At 43.1% G+C, this 23,407-nt stretch overlaps 1 long non-coding RNA gene across 1 annotated transcript in view; it reads right to left on the bottom strand.

The window, feature by feature from the left end:
• The window catches only part of LOC147582813 (uncharacterized), a 394,038-nt gene that overhangs the window by 25,874 nt on the left and 344,757 nt on the right, over nt 1-23,407 (bottom strand). The window lies entirely within an intron of this gene.

The following is a 23,407-nucleotide window of genomic DNA, read 5'->3' as shown; positions in this document are numbered from 1 at the left end:
AGAGAAAAGCCATAGGTCTCAACCTGGCCACGTGTCCCACTGGGTCTTCTACCTAAGCAATGCTCTTGCCTTAGGAACTCTCTGCCTTGACGTGGCAAATGAAATCAAGGTACACAGTGTTATTTTGCTTCATCTTCTTACTACCTGTGGACACTCGCAAGGCTACTCACCTGTGGCACGATCATTTTAAAACAGGAAGGACACCAAACGCTAATGAGCTCCTAGATTTATAGACAATAACTTCAGGCCTGCCAAGGTGGCCAACAATCTTTGCTGTTGCTCCAATGCAGGGGACATGTCGCCTTGTTTCTGGCACATTGGCAGGGGCACAAAGAACACATTCTTCATGGAAAAGGACTGAAGTGGACAGTGGTTCAGGTAACAAAACTGTCAGGAGGCCATTTGACTTGTGGCAAATACTTAAAGGTTTAGTGATTGGAAAAATATCACTCTGTCGGACAGTCCCCTCTGGAGATAATATGGCTTGCCATTTCATTTGGATTTTCAATGAAAAGCCCTGTGTTGCGTTCATCAAAAAGCGCAAAGTGGGCACAAGCTTGTGCCTACAGCACCGTGCTCAGGAAATGCTACCTCTCCTGATCTTTCTGTCCATTGCTTCTTTTGAGGTTTCGCTTTCTACATCTCTCTGGCACCGGCTCGTATTTGGCAGATAGCGAGAACTGAAGGTTCTCTTGGAAGACAATACACGGAAGAGCACTGGAGGATTTTTTTTCCCCTTTATATATAGATGGCTTTGTCATTCTGCCCTAAATCATGAATGCATAAAATAGCTGCCAAGAACAGCTCAAATGGCTGCATCAAGGACCCTGAAATAATAGGCTGGTACCACCCACATCTGCAAAAGAGATCATATTATGCGTGTTCTGACTGGCACACATAGAAGAATGGGTTAACCTAAGACCTCTGTCACATCTCATGGCTTGTGGGTATTGCATATTTTCATGAAGAAATTCTGTTCTCCAGTAAGTCATTCGCTCTCCCTGAAATCACCGAAAACCCGGGCCTTCTCCCTGATGACACCGGTTTTTTTCATTTTCTCATGTATTCAACACCTGCTTAGTTGTTCGTCAAAGTGCTCTAGGTAAGTGGTGAAAAGGACAGATACTGTCCCTGGGGTCATTGAGCTGAGGTCCCAGGAATGACTGAGAGAAAAGGAGCAAATAAGGAAGACAATTTCAGATGGTGAAAGTGTCATGGGAAGGTGATCACACAGAGCAGTGTAACTGCGAGAGAGTTAGGACTGGGCAAATACAGCTGGTATAGTCACAGAAGGCTTCCAAGAGGAGGTGACATTTCAGTTGAGAATGAACGCTGGAGTGGCAGTCACATTAGTCCAGGGAAGCACCTTCCCGGCCATGGGGATGCAGGCATAAAGAAAGACTGTACATTAGGAATGAGCTTGGGCAGGAGGCAGTCAGTGTGGCAAGATAGCACTGAACTGCAGGAACATAAGAACTGAGACCACAGCAGTCAACAGGGGCCCACTTGTGCAAAGACTTGCAAACTTAGGATGCAACCCCAGGCTTGCCTGGCCTTCCCTGGTCTTTTGTTTGTACATTTTGGTTTTGCGCATATATATCACTCCACTTCCACTTTCTGGACAATAAGAAATACCACCACCAATATAGAAAAGTGGTTCTCCAGTGATGTTCTGGGCATAAATAGGCTGCAAAATGTTGACCAAAGTGTAGAACTGAGCTTTGCTACACCGAGGGATACATATACTTATGGCAAATCTGTCAGCTGCAACAAGGGAGTATAAAGGATGCCCACTATCTAGTGGAACAGAGTACAGTTTACACGGATAATAGGAGAGGCCCTTCTCCCTCCTGCTGCCTTGAATGAGGGTGTGCTGCCTAGGGCCATGGCCACCGTCTTCACATCAAGACTGGTAAAGGGAAGATCATCTCAGAAATTCTGAGCCCAACCCCAGATATCCTTGAATACTGAGCCAGGGTCAGCAACCACCTAGGTCCAGACTTCTTGTCATGTGAGAGGGGGAAATCTGACTTGTTTAAATTAACATGGTAAGGAAGAGCCTAGAATTGAGCTCAGCTTGCCAAAGGAAGAGCAAGTGTTGGTTAAAAATATGAGCACTTTGTCTCATGAGTGTGTGAGAGAGCTCAGTGGGGGCCACAAAGAGCCCTACTCAAGCAATTGTCCAAAATCAAGACGGCCTGAGGGCATGGAGAACAATGGTGGTGAGGTAAGGGACCACTGCAGTGATGGTTTAGTTGTAATTACTACTATTTCAGCACAGCTTAGAGGTTTTGCTTTGTTTTTTTGGTCAAAATACAACCCACATTCCAGTGTGTAAAGAATAACAACAACAACAACAAAAAAGTGTTACCCACTGACACAGCCAGATTAGCAGAGAGGAAAGACACTTCCCAAGAAGCAAAATGATAACCTCTGTCTGGCAGGTGACAGGTATTAGTATCAAGATCCTTCTGGAATCGCCATCCTGCCACTGAGGACAATTTATTCAGCCTGCTTCTGCCTGTCCACTCCTGCCCAGCATCAGTGCCAGGCCCTGGTTTGAGTTCCCTGCCTACATCATGGGACATGCCTTCTATTTCTCAAATCCTACTGTCTTCCTCTCCTTACCTCTACGTCCTCAGATTTGTACTGAGTAGTTTGGAAGGGCTGGCTAAAGATAATGATTTGCAAATATGCATGGGTGGGGGTGAGGGCCGTATGAGAAGCAGATGGCTTTCTTTGAGTAAAATTTTGTAAGGAAACCCACTAGATCATAAGTAAAGTGGAAACATCACAGTGAAAACAAAGTGGTGGTCTTACAGTCCCACGGACCCCATCTCCTGTGCTCTGCCAGCAGTCCTTGAGGACAGTGCCCATGCGGCAGAGATTCACCCGATCAAGAGAACTTTCAGGAAGGAATAAAGAGGCTCAGGAAACACCAAGTATGGGAAGGACAAGATGGGTGGCTTGGAAACACACCTGCAAACACGCCATGGTGGAGAAGGTACCTGGTTCCGATGTGGATTAGGTACTGTCTGTGGAGGGTCCAGGTCTTTAGTATGCATCACCCTCACCTCATCTTCATTATACAATGCTGCCTGAGAGATGGAATCTGGTCCCACAAGGGCTGTGTTCAAAGTCTAGCGTGTCCACTTCCCAGTGGGCCACATTCAGCAATCTGTTCAACCTCTTTTGAGTTTTAGCTCCATATCCATGAGTTGGGAATAATCCCCAAGGATACTCAGAGAGTTTAAACCACCCATTCAAGGTCATTCATCATCCAGGGGCTTTGAGTTTCAAATCCTAAGTCCTCTTATTCTTTAAACGACAACAATATCCTGCTACAGATTCAGAAATGACGTGAGTCTTGAGAAAAAGAGGGAGCGGAGAAGGAAGGCAGGGGAGGAAAGAGGGAGAGGGACCCCAGGGAGATGCAGAAGAGCAGGGGAAAGAGGAGAAGGCAGGGAAAGAGGGAGGGAAGAAACAGTGATTCTGCAACCAGAGACAACTAGGCATTTGCCAAAAAAAAAAAAAAAAAAAAATCTGGAATTGGTTTGAAATTTCCACCATTAGTCATTCATTGGATTAAAACAGCTATTCCTTTCCTTTTCCTGATGGGATAATTCTCTTCACGTTGCCAAACTTTTATGATTACCATGAGGTCGATGCTGTGAAATGAAGCAACTTGCAATACAACGAACATGGCGTCATCAAGCAGCTCCCCAGTTCACAAACAAGCGATTGAGATGATGCGCTGCCTCTTGAGTTGATAGTTGGGCAACACAGATTGGACCTGGAGAGTCCCCATCACTGGATGGATGAGAGCAGGGCAAATGAATTCCAATCATATGGCGGAGACCTGCCCTGTGCCTGGGTGGGGCATGCAGGATAGCCAAGGAAGGGAGTGTTCATAAAACCCTGTCGCCAGTTTGCTGATCAGAGTTAATCGCACCAGAGGGCAAGGTCTTGAGGACATAGGACAAAAGACAAATAAGGAATTGATAGGGGTGGTGAGGGTACGAGGCAAGAAGGTCAGGAAATATTTAAACCACAGAAGACCAGAAGCCAGGTCTGCCTCGCACACAAATGAAGAAACCTTACATTGTTCCCTCTTCTGGCTATAAAATGAACTGGGGCGGGGGGGGGCACCTGGGTGGCTCAGTTGGTTGGCTAAGTGTCCGACTCTTGGTTCTGGCTCAGGTCATGATCTTGCGGTTCGTGGGTTCCAGTCCTAACTCGGGCTCTGCACTGACAGTGCAGAGCCTGCTTGGGATTCTCTCTCTCTCTGTCCCTCCCCCACTCGCACTCATGCGTGCGTGCTCTCTCAATAAACAAACAAACACACTTTAAAAAAACAGAAAAAGAAAAGAAAAAGGGACTGGGAACCCTAACCCAATCTCAACCCTGCACACGTGAACTCCTGTTTGGGATGAAGCTGTCAATGGGATCAACACAAACCTGTCCATTCCCAACCATTTTCCTGCATCAAAGAGTCTCCGCAAAGCAGGAGGCCAGGGACTTACAATCCCTCCTTCATAATGAAAATGCCAGGAAGCGGCTGATTCACAAAACCCTCACCAAGGGATGAAGTTGACATGTATTATCTTAACATCTTCAATTTTCTTTCTAAAGAAGCATGGCTCCCTTCACTTTTGAAAGTCATTTTAATGACTACTCTCCCAAAATACTAGATAGAGCCTGACTTTCCAAAATTTATTTTGGAAGAGAGAGGCCTCAAACAAGTAATTCTCAATATTATTAACATTACCACGTTCAGATAAAGCTGGTGACAATAGAAATACTTTTCTACTGGGAGAAATGTTACGTTAAAACTGGAGCTCACATTTGGCCGACTTCGGTGGGTTGACCAAAAATAGAAATTGGCTTACGTATCTTGCCATTTTTAGGTAAGGTGAAGATATGGATTTAGACACTTGATTTTCTTAGCTTAGGGAACACTGTAGGCTAAACTGCTTTGGCCCCGAGGGACTCTTTGCTATTGGCAGCCGTGGGCAGGGTGAGGTTTTTAAAATTCATTTCTGATATCCAGTTGACATGGATTTTTTTAAGTGTTTAAAATTGTACTGGTCACTACTGCAGCCCTCAAAGAATTCTGCTCTCCCTGCCTCCTAGTTCATGCTCTTCCTTCTCATGTCTCCCTAACTTCACACTGAGTTCTCTTTCCCAAGTTGGATGTTTGGCACTAAGCCTAAGCAGGAAAGAAATATGTGAAAAATCTGGAAACAGGGAAAGCCAGGAGCTAGCTACATACAGACATCCCCTCACACCCAGTGGCCTCCCTGGGAAAGAGAAGGAAATGCGTTTGCAATAATCCAAACAGGGTCCTGCTAGAGAGAGGCACGAGTACCTGATGATGGGTACTGTATGGGGGGTGGGGGCAGCAGGGAACGTGGCTAAGTAATGCGGTCAGTTGGGTCACACCCAGATCTTCATAGAATCAGAATGAGATGGAAGCCGATGTTTCATTTTTCATTTGCAGCTTCATTTTGGGGCTGGCATCCCTGTAAAAGGGAGCATGATGAACAGACTGTGTCTCGTCTCCCACCCTGGACTTTTAAGACCTACACAAAGCAGGAAGGGCTACATAGCTCCTAGAAGCTAAACTTCCACACCCCTTGAAGACAAGCCATTTTATCAGGTTTCAGAATGCATTACTAGGCTAAGAAATTTGCTATTAAGGTGATTATGGAAAGACTGATGTGACTTCTGCTTACACAAAAACCATAGTGAAGGGTATAATGAAAAACTTGCTGGATGAGGAGTTTCAAAAAGGGTGAGTTTCTCTTCCCGGCTCTGCAATTTGCCAGCTGTGTGACCTTAGGCAAGTTGCTTCGCTTCTCTGAATCTCCCTCACACATCTGTGATGCAACAATTACGATTGCCATTCTGCCTACATCACAGAGTTTTTGTGAGGATCCAGTGAATTCATGCATAGGAAATTGTTTTGTGAGTCAAAAAGCATTATACTAACACAAATTATTATCAGTAGCTTATATTTTATTTATTTTTCATTCCTGGCTTCATAATTCCTCAGAGAGGAAGACCACAGGGGAACAAGAATATGTATTGCCTTCACAAAGGAAAGATGGAGGGGTGTTATCCCATCAAGGCTCTCTGCCCCGTTGTCCCCACATCCCCAAATTACCTACCACAGTAGCAAGGCAATGACTTAGGAAAGAGATCGGTTTTCAGGGACAATGAGTGAAAGCTGCTTGGCAAGGGGGTGGGGGGCACCATAACCCCTGAAGTGGTTGGGAGATGGAGGCACTCTTAATATCAAGCACAAATCACTCGTACATGTGAGACACTTAAGACGTGGAACTATAAATACTGACCAAGGATGACCAACAAAACATAGGTGAGACTGTCAACAATTTCCATTCACAGAAGAGAAATCCTTTGTGAGGTTGGGAATTCAAGATATAGAATTATGAATAATTGGTGTGTATATGTATATACACATATATATAGCATAGCATATGTGAGATGGTATATAGGAAACACACACACACACACACACACACATATATATATACACACACATATATGTATACGTATGCATATTTGTCCATGTATATATATCCATTTATATCCAAAAATATATATGTATATTATCTATGTTACATACGTACATATATTTGAATCAACAGTTGCCAGATACAAACTCAAGAGCAGGCAGAAGTCAGCAATGGGTATAGTTTCGATCAAGGGCAATCCAGTGGAATGGTTTTCATATTTCAATGAAAAACATTACAGATGATTATTAAAACTCTGGTATTTCAATTTCAGGTTTTCTGGTCTAAGTCCCACCCAACCAAGCAATCTTATCTAATCTAATCCAATCTGACTATGGATTTTGCTAAACTCACTTAACAAGTCATTTTTTAATTTTTACCAAAAAAAGTGATGACTATTAAAATATTAGCATTTCTATCTGAATAACTGATTTTTTAATGCAGAAGAATGGGAGAAAGAAGTAGTCAACTTGCAAGGAAGCTTCTGCTTAAATAAGTGAAATTGGAAGAACTAATTGTGGAAATCTCACACCTTTCAACACTGTGTGCAAACTGCGTATCAATCCTGTTCTGTTGAGCAGGTGCTGTCTGCAGTTTGGTTGGGAGGGCAATGTAAAAATGAACCTTCTAGCTCTAATTTTCTCAAAGTGTGTTTATTCATCTTTCTGGAATCCAGTTAACAGCTCTTTTAGAAATACTGACACAGCTAATTTTGTCTAACGTCATGGACATCTTACCCTCCACGAATATGGTTTCTCCCCATCCAAGAACCAATGGTTTCTTTCTCTGTGACTTGGCTTTTCATGGACCTTCATGGACAGGGATAGGGAATGGCCCGTGAGTAGGAAATTACTAGGGCTGAGTCGGATTGGAGAACTAGGTCTTCAAGATCCCCACCCCCCCGCCCTTTCCCTCGAGTAGATGGTCTGGGCAGAGGTGCCTCTGGAAAGCCTCTGCTGAAGTCCTTCACTAAAGAGACCTCCAAAGGGAGGCTCCTACACTAGCCATAGAGCCCTGCATGAAAGCATGGCCAGCAGGGGCTGATCCTTTATTGCAACTACCTTCAGAGACTCTAATGCCTTGGCTGTGCCCCAAACCTGGAGTGCAGAGGGCAGCTTCCTCCTCTGAGGTCTGCCAGAAAAAAGCCTTTGTAACTAAGTGTCTACGGTCAGGTCTGAAAGATCACATGTAGGTTTTTAACGAGGATCCAGACTCCAAACAAACCACCCTATATTCTTACTATAAATAAACCCCTCTCTTTATTTCACCCAATAGACTGAGCAATTTCTGTTGCTTGCATCCTAATTAATAAACCAAAAATAGATCCCAAAGTGGACCACTGTCAAACAATGAGAGATGGTGAGGGTTGGTGACAAGGTAAGTATAGACACGGGAAAGATGAGTGCCACTGCCCACAAGAGGACATCTGAAGATATCCTGAAGGCTCAGTGTCGGGACAAGAGTTTGAGCCTGGAAAGTATCACTAGCAAGCCAAAGAGCCCAACACAGGAGTAGGAGCTAGACAACAAGAAAAGTGGGCAGTGTGGTCTACCCCTTAGATAACCCGCTGGCATATTCCCTGCCAGAAATTTCTATCGTGTAACAAGAATGATAACAGGTGGGAAGAGGAAGAAGAGAGGGAAGGCTTTGATTCTCTCTCCAAGTTCATCCCCTCCCCCCCACACCCCCGAGTCTCTTTTTTTCTGTTGCCAGATAAGTCCACACCTTGGGTCCTGTGCCTGAACCGCTCTCCCCTCCAGCCCTTGTGTGACTTACGTCCTCGTTTATTCAAATCTCTGATCAAATATCACCTCTTCCAAGGGGCTTTTCCGATGATCTCATCCAGAATGGCAGCTCTACCACCTTTCACTTCCTAAAACTGTTTGTTTATTTTTTCTCTAAAGCACTTATCACTATCTGACACAAAGATCGATTGACTGAAGTTTCTTTGTCTTCCTGTACCTGCGCCAGAACATGAGGTAAGGACTTTGTTCAGTTCGTGAAGCCCTGCATTCTCAGAGCCTACACTAGCTCCTAGGAAAGAGGGGCTACTCCATAAATATTAACCTCATTAGCGTGTCAATGAACGAATGAGCCAATGAATGAAGAAAAGAGTAATGGAGAAAGAAAAAGAGGAGGGTAGGGGAATAAAATATTTTAGGGTCTCTAATTAAAGGAGCAAAAATGGAGTATAAAAACCGAACATATATTAGAAAAATCTGTGTGCCTTACCTTTAAAGTTGACCTCTTTGGTCTGTTTCATTCACTCACTTATTCCTCTGATAAATATTTATCATCTGAACAACCAGGTCACCTTCAGACGTGACCAGAGAAAGCCGGATCTTAAAGGTGAAGACCCAAAGAGGGGATAGTTAGATCAAAGGAAAAGATCCACAATAGGAATCTATAGAGAGCTTTCACACATCAGGCATGTCTGAGTGCAGCTGGGGTGGGAAACATTTTGTTTCCATGAATCAAAACCTACAGTATATTTTCAGATGCAAGAAATAGAGGAAGGGACGGCCATACCACAGTGGCTTATGTCAAGTAATATTAAGTCTCGGGATGGTATAGACACTGTGGGACACAGGAAGGGTAGTTTCTCAAAAAATCAAAATAGAATTAACATATGACCCAGCAATTCCACTTCTGGGTATGTGTATACCCCCCAAAATTGAAAATTGAGTCTCAGAGAGATGTTTGTACACCCATGTTCATGGCGGCATTACTCACGATACTAACATGTCCGAGCAACCCCAGTGTCCACTGATGGACGAATAGATAAGCAAAAGGTGGTATATCCATGCAATGGAATATTATTCAGCCTTGAAAAGGAAGGAGATTCTGCAACATGCTATGACACCAATGACCCCTGAGGACATTTTGCCAAATGAAATAAGCTGGTCACAAAGAGACAAATACCATAGATTTCTCCTGTATGAGATACTTAGAGTAACCAAATTCACAAATACAGAAGTAGAATGGCGGTTGCCAGGGGCCGGAAAGTGGGAAATTAGTGTTTCATGAGTACGGCGTTTGTTTTACAGATGGAAAGAGCTCTGGAGATGGATGGTGTTGGGTGGATGGTTGCACATCATGAATGTATTTCATACCGCTGAACTGTATGCTTAAAATGGTTAAGATGGTAAATTTCACCAAAATAGGTGTATTTGGCCATAATAAAAAATTTGAAAAAATAATGTCCTGTCTGGTGCTGCCACTTTACCGATTGATGTGAACCAATTTCTTGGAATATTCTATTCCTGTCCTTGTGTGTAGCTTGAGACCTCATGGTTACGAGGTGGCCATTGCCCTTCCGGTAGAGGTGACGTCCAAAATATTCAACAAATGGCACAGGTCTGGAGACCCCTGCTGGCCCAGGCTTTCTCCTTTTGGAACCATAGGGAGGTCCAGTGGGCTTGGGCAATGCACTAGACCAAGGCAGGGGCATGTGGGGACTTAGGAAAGTTGCCATTTACCAACATGGAGTATTTCATGGGAATACTTCATGGGAGGATTTCAGCATCGGCACAGCTGTATCACCGTATCTGTGATAGCAGACAAATATCAGTCCTGCCCCTAGAAATCAGGCAGAAGGAGAGGAAAGCAGAAGGGCATGGGGCCCTCTTTTAGCAGGGCTTTGTGGTTTTCTCATTTGGGAAGGAACATTCTCCCTAGAGACGAATACCCAACTCTCAATGGACAAAAATGAGTCACGTGACCACTACCACGAACCGCAAGGGGCAAATATTTGAGTTTTCCAAACCTCTGTAATCAAGGCAGGCAAGGGAAAAGGGAACTGTGTAAATGACTTCTGGAAAACCAAGTCCCAATTTCTGCCGCAGTTTACCATTATAGCTCAGGAAGAACACCAGAAAGGGCCAATTCATCTATCCTAGAGCTGGACAAATTGAGAAGGAGGATTTCAGAAAGCCAAAAGCCCAACTTGAAGTAATGCATTATATTTTCAACACTGAATGTTTGACAATACATTTCACAGCTCATTTCCTGCTACTTGTGAACGCTAGTAAACACTCAGAGAGCGAATTCACATTTTTCATGTCAAATATCCTTACAGAGCTCCCCTCCTCCAGCTTGTCACCAGTTAAACAGACCCTATGAGGACAGTCTGTTCACACTATAATCTTTTGCGACACTAAACCTTAATCTGTCTTACAACGTCTATTGTTTTCCACTAAAAGGTTATTCCAGAAATATTTTATAGTGCACATTCATTCTCTTGGCCAAGAATAAATTGTATGATCAGAGACACTCTAACCAATGCTGAGTCTCCCTTCCCGGCCCAAATTTAAGAATTGCATGCGGATTACTCATTGCCATCTATCTAGCTAATTCAGTGTCATTATTTTTCTTGGGTCTAGGCAGAATTTACCCTTCCCTGAAATGAGCTTATCTCGTAATAAGATATTGGAGGAAGAAGGACTGAACCGGTGGTGGTGAACTCACTGAGGTCCACACATCCATTCCCAGGCCTGGGATTAAGAGGCTGTCAATACCTTCCATTAGAGGCTGAAATCTGGGTTTTAAAAAAAGGATCGCAACATGCTACTTAATTTTTTTATATCATGCCACTGACTTTGCAAAACATGGCCTTCTCTAAATATTTGGTTTTCCTTTAATTCTATCCCCAACGCCCTCAGCCTGCTCCCAGCCTGAATCTTGCTGACTACCCAGGTCACAGTTGATGTGTCTCTTGCCTTTCTCTGTCCCCAGGACTGAGAAAGGAACTTGAACTGCCTAGCCCTCTACTCACGTTTCTAACCTCCTACCAAGTACGCATCATAATGCATATGAAATGTTGTCCAAAAGTAATAGGATACCAGCCACATACGTAATTTGGAATTTTTTAATAGTAGCCATGTTTATTTAAAAAAAAGTAAAAAGAAACAGACAAGCCTAATTTTAATAATATATTTTACTTAACCAAATATGCCCCAAATACAGTAGTTTCCCCCCCCCCCTTATCTGTGGGAGATACTTTCCAAGATTCCCAGTGGATGCCTGAAACCATGAATAGCACTGAACCCTCTATATACTATGTTTTTATACCCATGAGACAGTTTATTTCATTAATTAGGCACACTAAAGAGATTAATAATAATCGATCATAAAAGAGAACAATTATAATATACTGTAGTAAAAGTTATGCGAATGTGGTCTCTCTCCCTCTCCGTCTCTCTCAATATCTTACTGTACTGTACTCACCCTTCCTGTGATGAAATGTGATGATAAAATGCCTACATGAGGAGACAAAGTGAGGTAAGTGACGTAGGCATGTGCCAGAGCATCAGGCTCACTGACCTTTTGACGCTAGTCAGAAGGGGGATCGTCTGCTTCAGGACCACAGTTGACTATGGGTAACAGAAACCACGGAAAGCAAAACCATGGATAAGGGGGGGGGACTACTGTACTATCCTTTCGACATGCAATCAATATAAAAATATTAGTGGGATGTTATACAGCCTTTATGTAAATTCCATGTGCGTTTCAGACTTATGGCACCACTCAGTTCAGACCAGCCATGTTTCAAGTGCTCTATGGTCACATGTGGCTAAGGATTTCTATGCTGAATGGCACTTTCTACGGTATTTGAATTTGTATGTCCATGTGTGTTTCCTTCACGTTGCGCTCAAGAGTGGGGATTACATTTATCTCTCACCATTGTACTCCTAGTGCCAAGTACATAGTGGAAACCTAATAAATGTGTGATGAAAAATAATTGAACAATCTCATCTGCGCCACTATTTAACTGTGTGACTTTGGGCTAGTTGATTTCTCTGGAGCAGTGATTAAAGAGGAGGATGTCCTTATTAAAGAGGAGGATGTCATATTCCATGATTGCCAAGGTCCCCATAAATGGGAACATTCTAGGTCACTTAATTCAGTACCCGCTCCCCCCCCCCCCCCCCCCGACCTAAAGCATCTAAACATATTCCCTTGATTCTCATGAACAGTGTTTTAATGCCAGGACCCACCCAAATTTACCATGCTCCACTTTTCCATATTTTCCCAATTGGTCCTTGGATCTTAGAGACATTTAGGATTGTGATGCTGTTCCCCTTTAAAAATAGTGTTCAGTGTTTTTCTTTGATTATAAAATAAAATACCTTCATAATAGAAAATGTGTACAATAAAGAAAAGTACGCAGCAAATTGCTTGTGTAGCTACTGCACAGAGATAAACACAGTTAACATTTCTGTGTCTCCCCTTCTGGTGTATTTTCTCTATTTATGAGTAACAGTATGTGTATAAATGCACATTTGGCTCTCCCTTTAGCAAAATGGGGGTCATGATGTGTCCTCTTGTTTCAAGTTACCCTTTGTTATTTAACAATATTTGAGGAACACACCCTCAAGTTATCAAAGGTTATCTTGCTGGATACAACATATAGCATCGTAAGACCACACGAAGCACCACCTTGATGACATGAAGGAGCAAGCCAAGTGGGTATCTGGGAGAAGATTGTTCCCAGCGGAGGAGACAGTAAGCGCAAAATCTCAGAGGTAGGAACAAGTCCCACATGCCAGCGTGACTGAAGATGAATGTGCAAGGCAGAAAAAGGCAGAAAAGGAGGTCGGGGCGATTATGCAGTGACTGTGGGATCTGAGGGGTGAGGGAAGCCACTGTAGGGTTTTCCGTGTCCCAAGTGGTGGTGGTGGGGTGGGAGGGTGGTACTGTTCTCTCATAGACAGAGACCAGGGATGCTGCTAGGTATTTTGCAATGTCACGAAGGGCCCCTAACAACAAAGGACTGTCTGTGCCCAAGTGACAATAGTGTTGAGGTCGAGAAATCTGGCTCTGTAGGAAGACAAGAACAGTAATCAGAAGACCAGACTAAGAAATTGTTGAAAAGAAAAATCTAGGCTTGGAGTGGGGTGCTTTGGACCCAGATGGGAGTGCTAGAGGTGCAGATCAGTAGGCAGATTCTGTCCAGACTCTGAAGATGGGGAGTTGCCATGGTTTGGTGATGGACATGCATGGAGAAAGAGGGGAGTGCCAGGGCTGATGCCAGGGCTCGGGGCCTAAGCAGCTGGCAAGATGGAATTTCCATGAAGCAAGATTGGGGAAGAGCTCAAAAGGAGGTTGCGGAAGAAGGTTAGGAGCCTGGATGGTAGAGATTTTAGAGACAGACTCAAGAGGACTTGAAAGTGAGAAGAAGAGAAGAAAGATCAGTGGGGAATGACCTCAAGTATATGGGCTGTGCCATGGGGCAGATAGTAGAGTCATGAATGGAGACAAGGACAGGGTTTTGTCTGTACCTGGAAGATGGTGGGTTTTGGCTTTGGTCATACTTAGTCGGGGCACATCCAAAGGAAGGACAACATCTATTCCATAACCCTCACCTGTCTCTTTGAGCATCAACTAAAATCATGGAGGAAAACCATATTGAAAAGTTAAAGTCTCTTACATACAAAAGTTATCTTCAAAGTTGTATCAGTTAATACGGCTTTGAGTTCCTCTAGCCAATTTCCTGGGAAGCCATAATGTATGTCCTGTCACATTCTGCCCTTCAAGATTCTGATGAGAGTTGACTCTCGGCCATCAGGTAAAAATGCATATTTACTTAGGGTGTTTAAAAATTAAGTTTACAGCAATCGAACTTCCCTTTATTTGGCTTCAGAGCACATTAACATTCTTTGAACTACATGTTAAGAACATTTTAAGGGTTATTTTTACATCAGTAAAAGGCTTTTGGAGCCAGAGAGCACACAGAATGTATCATTCTCAAGCAAGACCAACCCTAGGTATAATGCGGAGACAATTTTCTTCTAAGTGGTTGATAGAGCTTATTATTAATTTTCATTGAGTCATACTAATAACACCATCCTAGTCAGTCTTCATGTTCCTCATTCCCTCTAATTCTTTCAGAATCCTAGGAGGTATGTTCTGTTATTTCCTGCATTTTGCAGATAAAAAAAAAAATGAAGCTCAGAGAAAGGAATCAGCATACTTGGGGACCACTGGGGAGAACAAAGTCACAACACAGGTACAAGATGGATGATGAAGAGATTTTAGAGGTCATTTGTTCACCTGACCCGCCACTTTACAGATGAGCCAAAGGATGTCCACAAGGCTAGCCATACATGACTTCTATCATCACAAGGCAGAAGAGGCCTCCAGCGCCAGAGGCATAAGATAGAATCTGGTGTCCTTGGAATCCATAAGCAGCTTTCTACCAAAGGACATTCATGGAAGGAAGGGAAAGTCAGTCAAATAATGAGGCTGGAGGGTCTGGAAGATCCCAGATAAGTAAACCATGTAAGGCCTACCTTCAATGGCCTAGACTTCATCCTTCACCCCAGTATCTCAAAGTATGTTCTGCCCACACTAGTTCCTTGGGAATTTGCCAAGTGTTCCTTGAATGTGTACAGTGGTTATGAAGATTCAGAAATGCCGGGAACCCCAGAGCTTGGACCGCTGTGCACATCGGGACTCTCAAGGATTTCATGGAACACACAACAGTTCCCCAAACACACCTGCCCAACGAATCTGTGTCCTCCCACAATGTAGGCGGAACCAACAGCCCAGAGAACACCAGTTCCAGAAGTGCTGCCGTGGGGGGCAGTTTTAAATGATTTGAAATGGGGAGTGAGAAATGATGACAGTCACTTTTAGAAAATAGAATTTGGTATAAAAATCTGATTTTTTGTCAGCAGTTTCCTTTTTTTTTTTTTTTTCTGGGTTGCTGTACTGTTTCACACCTGCTATTTGTGGAAGGTGTCTGATAAGAGGTTGTGTGAAACGGTGGGGGAAGCTTTTCCTCCTTTTCTCCTCTTGCAAAGTTTCAGACATTCCTGTTGAAGTCTGTCGGTCTGCCGGTTTGTTTTCCCAATAGAGAGGCGCCAAAGTAGACTCACACTCATTTCTGGAATCCACTCACTGAGGGCTCCATCACACATGGACCGCACTCTGCTTCCCTTCCTCTGCAGGACCTCAGCGCCTGGGACACGGAAGTGGTCTCCTGTGCCCCACACTGGAAGGGAACGTCTATACTTTTACAGCACTTGGCACGCCCTTTTTACTCCTGCCTCTCTTCCTTCTGTCCCCTGGCAATGTAATGTTGCTAAACTACTTAACCTCACGGTTGACAAATGTGAGCACGCCAATGAAGAACCATGACTTGACATCTCCATGTATCTGGCATCTGGCACAGAGCTGCCCTGAACTTTATTTATCCGATGTCTATTTTTGTGGTGGTTTTTTTGTTTGTTTGTTTTTAATTTTAGCTTTGATGAGCTGTGATCGACCTATAAAAATGGTAAGATATTTAAAGTGCACATTACGGAGATTTGGTACACGTGTACATTGTGGAAGGATTCCCCACATCTAGTGAATTAACACACCCGTCACCTCACATCCTTATCTTTGGGTGTGTGGGAGAGGACACCGAAATTCTACTCTCTTAACAAAGTTTAATTACACAACAAGAGTGTTATCAGCTATAGTGACCATGCTTTACATTAGATCCTCAGACCTTAGTCATCTTAGAGCTGAATGTTGGTGCCCTTTTACCAACCTCCCCTGATTTCCCCTACCCCTTAGCCTTTGGCAACCATTTTTCTACTCTATTTCTATTTCTAGGAGTTTGACTTTGTGTTTGTTTGTTTGTTTGTTTGTTTGTTTAAAGATTCCACATATAACTGATACCACCCAGTATTTGTCTTCCTCTGTCTGGCTTATTTCACTTAGCATAATGCACTCAAGGTTCATCCACGTTGTCACTAATGACAAGATTTCCTTCTTTCTCATGGTTGAATAACATTCCATGGTATATATACACCATAGCTTCTTTGTCCACTCATCCATGGAAGACACAGGTTGTTTCCATACCTCAACTCTTGTGAATAATGCTGCAATAAACACGGGAGTGCAAATATCTCCTCAATATGTTGTTTTCCTTTCCTTTGGCTATATACTCAGAAGTGGGGATTGCTGGACCATAGGGTAGTTCTATTTTCAATTTTTTGAGGAAGCTCCATACTGTTTTCCATAGTGGCTGCACCAATTTACATCCCCACCAACAGTGCCCGAGGGTTCCCCTCTCTCCACATTCCTCATCAACACTTGTTATTTCTTGTCTTTTTGATGATAGCCATTCCAACGGGTGTGAGACAATATCTCATTATGGTTTTGATTTGCATTTCCCTAATGATTACTAACGTTGAGCACCTTTTCATGTTCCTGTTGGCCTCCAATGACTCTTTCTGATCGTCTATTACGTGCCAGGTATTTTGATCACTCTGGGTATCTACTAATGAATAAAACCGACAAAGTAACGGTCCCATGGAAATCAGAGTTGAGTGGAGAGAGAAGTAACAAGCAATGAATGAAACATCATATAATGACAAACTCGGACTAGTGCTATAAAGGAACTAAACAGGACACAGAAGGGGGTTGATAATAAGAAGTCTGACTTTATTTTTGATGTTAGGCCACTGACAGCTTTGAAGCTGCACAATTCTGCTCTCCTCCATTTCTCCCTACCCCACAAAAGCTTGGGATCTCCCTCACTGGGCATAGGCAGGAAGTCCAAACCATGTAAACCCAATCCTGCCCCTAATCACCATAACATCCTACGCCGGTCCCCCCATCTGCTTGCAAGACTCTGCTGCTCTCCCCCAAAACCTCACTGTGTGATGAATAACCCTTTCCATAATGTGTCACAGGTGCACCTGTGTGCCATGGCCAGTCTCTTTATCTGAATCAAATTATGGGTGGCAGTTTCAGCCATTCTGTGAGATGACCACAACGGGATTGTTACATGGATAACATAATCCTAACTAATATACTATACTCTACTGTAATACAATATAATAACACTGTAATACAATACATACAATATATTATATTTATAAATCAGTGGTTTTAATTTGTCCATCCCTCTTACTGTGATGGAATAACTTTTTAAAGAGTTCCAAAAATAAATCTTAGGTAGACTTGACATATATAGATTCATATTTATTATATAAAAGCAATATATTCCATATGGAATATATATCCCATCATATATTATTATTCCATATATACCAAAATCTTCCATATATTGCCTTTGAATATTCAGACAGTATATTCAATTTTGTTCAAACTAGGGTCAGCTCTTCAGATAAATAGGCTGTGTGGTCTGGCATGCAGGTTCTCACAGCCCCAAACTCCTACCCCAGGGATACCCACCATTAGACTCACTGTCAAGGACTTTCTGAAGTCATTTGTGGTTTGTATGTATATATGTATGTATTTGGAAACCATTTGTGTTTTAATCACGGGAAGGCATCAAATGTCCTGCAGAAAGGGCAATCCTGAGGAAAACTATGTTAGGAGCAGTGACATCTGGAAAGAACATTCTACCTGGTGTTAGAAAGCCTGGACCAGGGCGCCTGAGTGGCTCAGTCAGTTAAGCATCCAACTTTGGCTCAGATCATGATCTCATGGTTCATGATTTGGAAGCCCTCATCGGGCTTTGTGCTGACACAAAGAGCTGGCAGCTCAGAGCCTGGAGCCTGCTTTGGATTCTGTGTCTCCCTCTCTCTTTGTCCTTCCCCCACTCACACTCAGCGTCTCTCTCTCTCTCTCTTTCTCTCTCAAAAATAAACATTAAATTTTTTTTAAATAAAGAAAGAAAGAAAGAAAGAAAGAAAGCAAGCCAGCCTGGACCGAGGTCCAAGCTCTACTGGCTTCAACCTGTGAGGCTATGAACACTGTGAGGCTATGTTTCTCATGTTCAAAAATTGTGATTTTCTTCTCAGTTTCTTTTCACTTCTGTTTTAGCCTGCCTCATCTGAGTGAATGTAAAATGTGTGTGATCCTGAAAGATCCGATAGGGAAACAAACTATCTCTTTTGTAATCATTATCTAATGTCCCATCAACAACCAAGTTTTCCTGAGGGGTGAGGCAGACAGGTTAGGAGAGTGTCTGTTGGGGCGTAGGGCTCATGCTGTCAACGGGGCAGGAATTTTGGACTGAGAGACCCAGGGGCCAATGCCTGGCTTTGCCAATTCCTCCTTTTCTTTAGGCATAAAACAGGGATTGTTTTTTAAGTTTATTTATTTATTTTGAGAGAGAGGGAGAGAGAATCCCAAGCAGGCTCTGCACGGACAGTGCCCTGACATGGGGCTCAAACTCCTGAACCGTGAGATCATGACCTGAGCTGAAGCCAAGAGCCAGATGCTCAACCAACTGAGCCACCAGGTGCCCAAATAGGGATCTTAATAGTAACTCCCTGATAGCCTTGCGGTGAGCATCAGGTGAGATATTTCAAGAAAAGCTCTGAGTAAACATTCAGTAAATCTCAACTGTCATTATTATTAGCATTTTTATAATCATTTTGATACTTTCTAGAAGGACGGGGAGACATGAGGGAAGTTTCTAGAAGCAGTCCCTAAAACTAACTGCCCGTTTTCCCCAGATCTGACTATCATCCTAACACTCAAAGGTCTCCATGGTAATTTAGAAATGAACCTGGAGAGAGAAAAGTTATTTCAAAATATTTTCTATGAAGTAGTGATATGAGTGTGCAAGGAAAGATTTACTTGAAGGATATTGTTGACGCTTTTTGTAATTTATTTTTAAACTAGGATAAAGCACTTAGCTAAGCAGAAAAGGACTCTCAACGCCAGATATTTGAGTAGTATCTGTGGCGGAGCGGTTATACGCACGATATACAGTCGCTTCATAGTCATGGACTCTTCACTTGAACAGACTGACGTGTTGCTCGCATGATGGACGTGCTGCATACAATGAGCACCAGACACTGTTATTTCTCCCACCCTCGCACCTCAGAACAGGGCATCCGAAGTGTAGGTGAACACAGACCATTTGGGAAATAACTGGTCCGACCCAGTAGTGAAAGTAGCCATTTTGGCAACAGCGAGAGAGGGGTTACTCAGGTGACAGGAGACAATGAGGCTAAAATGTGAATGTAAGATTTCCCCAGTTGTCAACCTGTCAGCATAGGAAATAAAGAAAAATTACAAACACAATCCCAACCTTTTTGATGCTCATCTTTTCAGATTCAGTTTAAAAAAAAAAAAAAAAAAAGCCTTCTGTCCCATCAGTTTAGCTAGAGTAAAGCAACTGAGTTAGGAAGGTTTCCTCTGTTGTTTTGTTTTGTTTTGTTTTGTTTTCCTTCTGGTTTTATTACGACTATATCAGGGGTTAGCCCATTATGGCCTGTGGGCCAAATCAAGCCTGTTTTTTATAAATCAGGTTTTGGGAACATGCCCAAGCTCATTCTTTTATGTGTTGTCCACACCTGCTTTTGTGCGGCCATGGCGGACTTGAACGGTCGTGCCGAGAACTTAAGACTAACAAAGCCTAACGTGTTTCCGTCTGGCCCTTCAAAGAAAATGTTCACTGGCCCCCGATCTGTTGTCATAGGACAATCAAGGTCATTCCCTTTTCTTTGTATGAAGTCCTTACCTGACATAATGGTGCCTCCGGAATAAGTCTAAATTGTAAGCATGGTCTGAAAGATCTACAAACTATCGTCTCTCTACCAAGTTCACTTCATCATCCCTCTCCCACCCCTTAATGCTTTCTACTCCAGACACACGAGACTTCCAGTTCCTCTGAGAAACCTTCACTCCTGTCCCTTTGTATATGTTCTTTCTTCTACCTAGAACATTCTTCCCCACCTTCCCTCACTTTCTTTACCAAGGTTGCTATGTTTGTTTTGTTTTGTTTTGTTTTTGTTTTCTTGGCTGGCAAGGTCTTAAACTGCTCTATTCCCTCTATTTATTCAGGTATGAGTTCTGCTTGACCCTCTCTTGCGGATTGAACGTTCCTTGAGTGGTGATTGTGGAGCTGTGGATTTATTTTTGGTGAGACTTGGGAGCAGAAGCATTTGGGCAGCTGCTCTTGTGAGCACAGACACCCCATATTTTCCCCTGCTGCTCTGAATCAAGTGCCTCCATTTTCTGCTCTTGGCTGCATGTAGATACCTCCCTGGCTGCTGCCTGGTTCAAAATGGCAGGCTGTACGTACGAGTCAACCATTCTGGCCTGGCATGCCAGTGAATTATCTTTCACTCTCCCACCTCTGCCTTTCCCATCTCGGGGCATGGAGCATTCTAATGGAAATCCAGTACCAAGAACAGACTATTTCTTATCCTTAAGTGAGATTACATAGTCCCTTTCTTAAAAAAAAAAAAAAAAAAAAAAAAAGTTTTCTACCATTTCTAGAAATTTAATGCAGAAAGATAGGGCCTGTAGCATTTCCTCAGCCTGTCAACTTGAAAGAGAAGATATTGTTTATCATGTCTCTCCTGCTAGACTATAACCTCCATAAAGGTGTGAACCACCACATCTGTCCTTTACGCCATTGTAGAGTTGGCAGCTATTACAAAATCTAAAAGATGGCAGGTGCTCAATAAATATTTATTGAATGAAAAAAAAGGAGAGTGGCAGATTATTGGTACCTTGTGTTCATTATCAGAAGAATCAGCCACCCACAACACGACTGAGCCTGGAGCCCAGTTTTACAAGATGAGGAAGGAGCAAAGATTCTTAACCAAAATCTCCTTATGGTTTCAATTCCCCTCCATGTCTATCTTTGTTGTAACAGGAAGAGGGTCTCTGGCTTTTAATAGGTGTTCAAGTACCAGTAAGCAATTGAATGACGATCGTTAGGTAAAATCATGAGGGAAGTAAAGGTATAGTCATGTCCCCCTTTCATGACTTTGCCATGACTTTGTAGTAGTGTGAATATCCTTATGTTGATCCCGTTTCAATCAGTGACAAACCAACTCAACTCTCCCCAAGATACACATTGAAGCCCCAAGGAAGCATGTTAATATTGACAACACTATTTCCCCCCATCTCCACAACCACCCTTCAAAACTTGTCTTGTATTCCATTCTCTTGAGCCTCTGTTCTCAGCTAAATAATCCTCTAACACTAATCTCATGTTTTCCTAGATTGTGAATCAGTGTTGCAACACTGGATGATATCTAGGCAATAAATTTGTGGATGCAATTTACCTTAAAAGGAACACATTTATATGATGACAAAATGCATAACCAGCCGTATCACTGGAGCATCAACCCCTTAAGGTATGGCTTCAAATTCAAGTAAGTTTATTTGATTTAAATGGCCGTAGAAGAAACTTAGACAAAAATATTGAGGGGCGGCTAGTATAAGAGGCATGTGGCTACAGGGAAAAAAAATTGGAAAGTAGTTTTCAAAGGACTGGAGCCTTGGAAATACCTCACTAATCATGTTGCCATAATAAAATGATCTCACCACTTAATGCCATACACTTCCCAACTACAAAGTAATATTTTTTCTCTGGGATGTTTCTAGAGTCCTTGTTTTATCCAAAATATATGACTCTGTCCCATGCAACAGTCAGAGCAAATTCAGATGAGCAGCATTTGCCCCTCTACAGATGGTATTTTTTTTTTCTCTGCAACCTCTTGACTGGCCCGAGGCTGGTATCTTTTCCCAAAATGCCAGGCTCAGGTATAAATCAGCGGGGCTATAAAAGGTCATCAAGTTTGTATCACCTCCCTTCATGCATATTTAAAACCCATCCAGGACACATGATTATCCATTTTCTTCTGAAAGAGCTATGGGTATCGAGATAGGCCCTCTCCCTTGTCATTTCTGTGGCTTTTCAGGACATGCTACCGATCCAACATCTCTGGTGGCACGGGGAAAGGCACTTTATCCCGTGCTAATGAGTGTAAGTTTGTTCTGACAAACCCATATCCTCTTACATGATCTTTTTCATGTTTAGCAAAGCCAAATACTTAAAAAAAGGGGAAAAAAAGCACTCAGCTTGACTCCAGCTTCAGCTTTAATGTGTAAAGAGCTTGGAAATCACCATCCCCACCCTTATGGCAAGAAAGAAATGGACAAATTGAAAACCAACCAATGTTTTGGACCCATCAGAGAACTGAATTCGCAGGGCAAACCTACCACCGTAAGATCTGCAGAGACAGGCAAATGCAGAGTCAAAGACGAGGCCTGCTTACCCCCCAAGCAAAAGCTGTGGGAGCCCCAAACTGGTAGGAAGCCTTCAATGGTACTTTTGATGATTTGCTAGAGGCTGAGTATAGAGGGTGAGACATCGTGGGGTTCCAGCCCTAGCGGGAAGGCCACACTGTCATGGGCTTTACTTCTAAGAACCAAATCAAGATGTCTCCTGGCCCTGGCAAGGGGAAGAGAACAACAATCACCGTGAAACAAGCCCAGGAAGTCCTTCAAAACAATGGCTTTCTCTCCAGGAGAAAAGATTTGCCAGAACCCTGTCCCAGCAAGGGATTGGGAATCCCTCCCGCTTGAGCCTGCTCCAGCCCGCTGACAAAACTGGAATGATTTGAGTGACAAAGTGAGTGAAGTAATATTGGATTATAACCCCAAGGATAAAATAATATCCGTTCTGATAAATACATGATTGGGTGGATTAGTATACACATACATACCCACATCCACACATTCATGGGGAAGAATTAACCTGCCTCGTGTGCAGAACAACTCCAACTCACTTAAGTAGATAGATACTCTGCCCTCAAGGAGGTAAAGCAAACCTCCTCACTCCTTGGGCACGGGCTACGCAGAGCAACTTCTCTCCGAAGAACACAGTATGGAAAGCGGGGAGGGAATAACTTTGGAGCCAAGAGACCTGGCCAACACTACGTCAGCCAAGGGTGCAAGGTTAACATCAGTGGCATTAAGTCAGGCCGGTGGTGCGTACCCTCGACTTGAGATAAATGTAGCACTTCACCTCCGTGGCTCTTCCTCCCCCGCACACAAAACACGTCTCATCCCGAGAAAAACATTAAACAAATCTCAACGGGAGGACATTCTGCAAAGTTACCCAACCCGTCTTTCTCGAAACTGCCAGGGTTATC

Source organism: Puma concolor, chromosome A3 (assembly GCF_028749965.1).
Source record: "Puma concolor isolate L17-30 chromosome A3, mPumCon1.1.hap2, whole genome shotgun sequence".
NCBI classification, from domain to species: Eukaryota; Metazoa; Chordata; class Mammalia; order Carnivora; family Felidae; genus Puma; species Puma concolor.
This window is presented reverse-complemented; position numbering and strand designations above follow the sequence as displayed.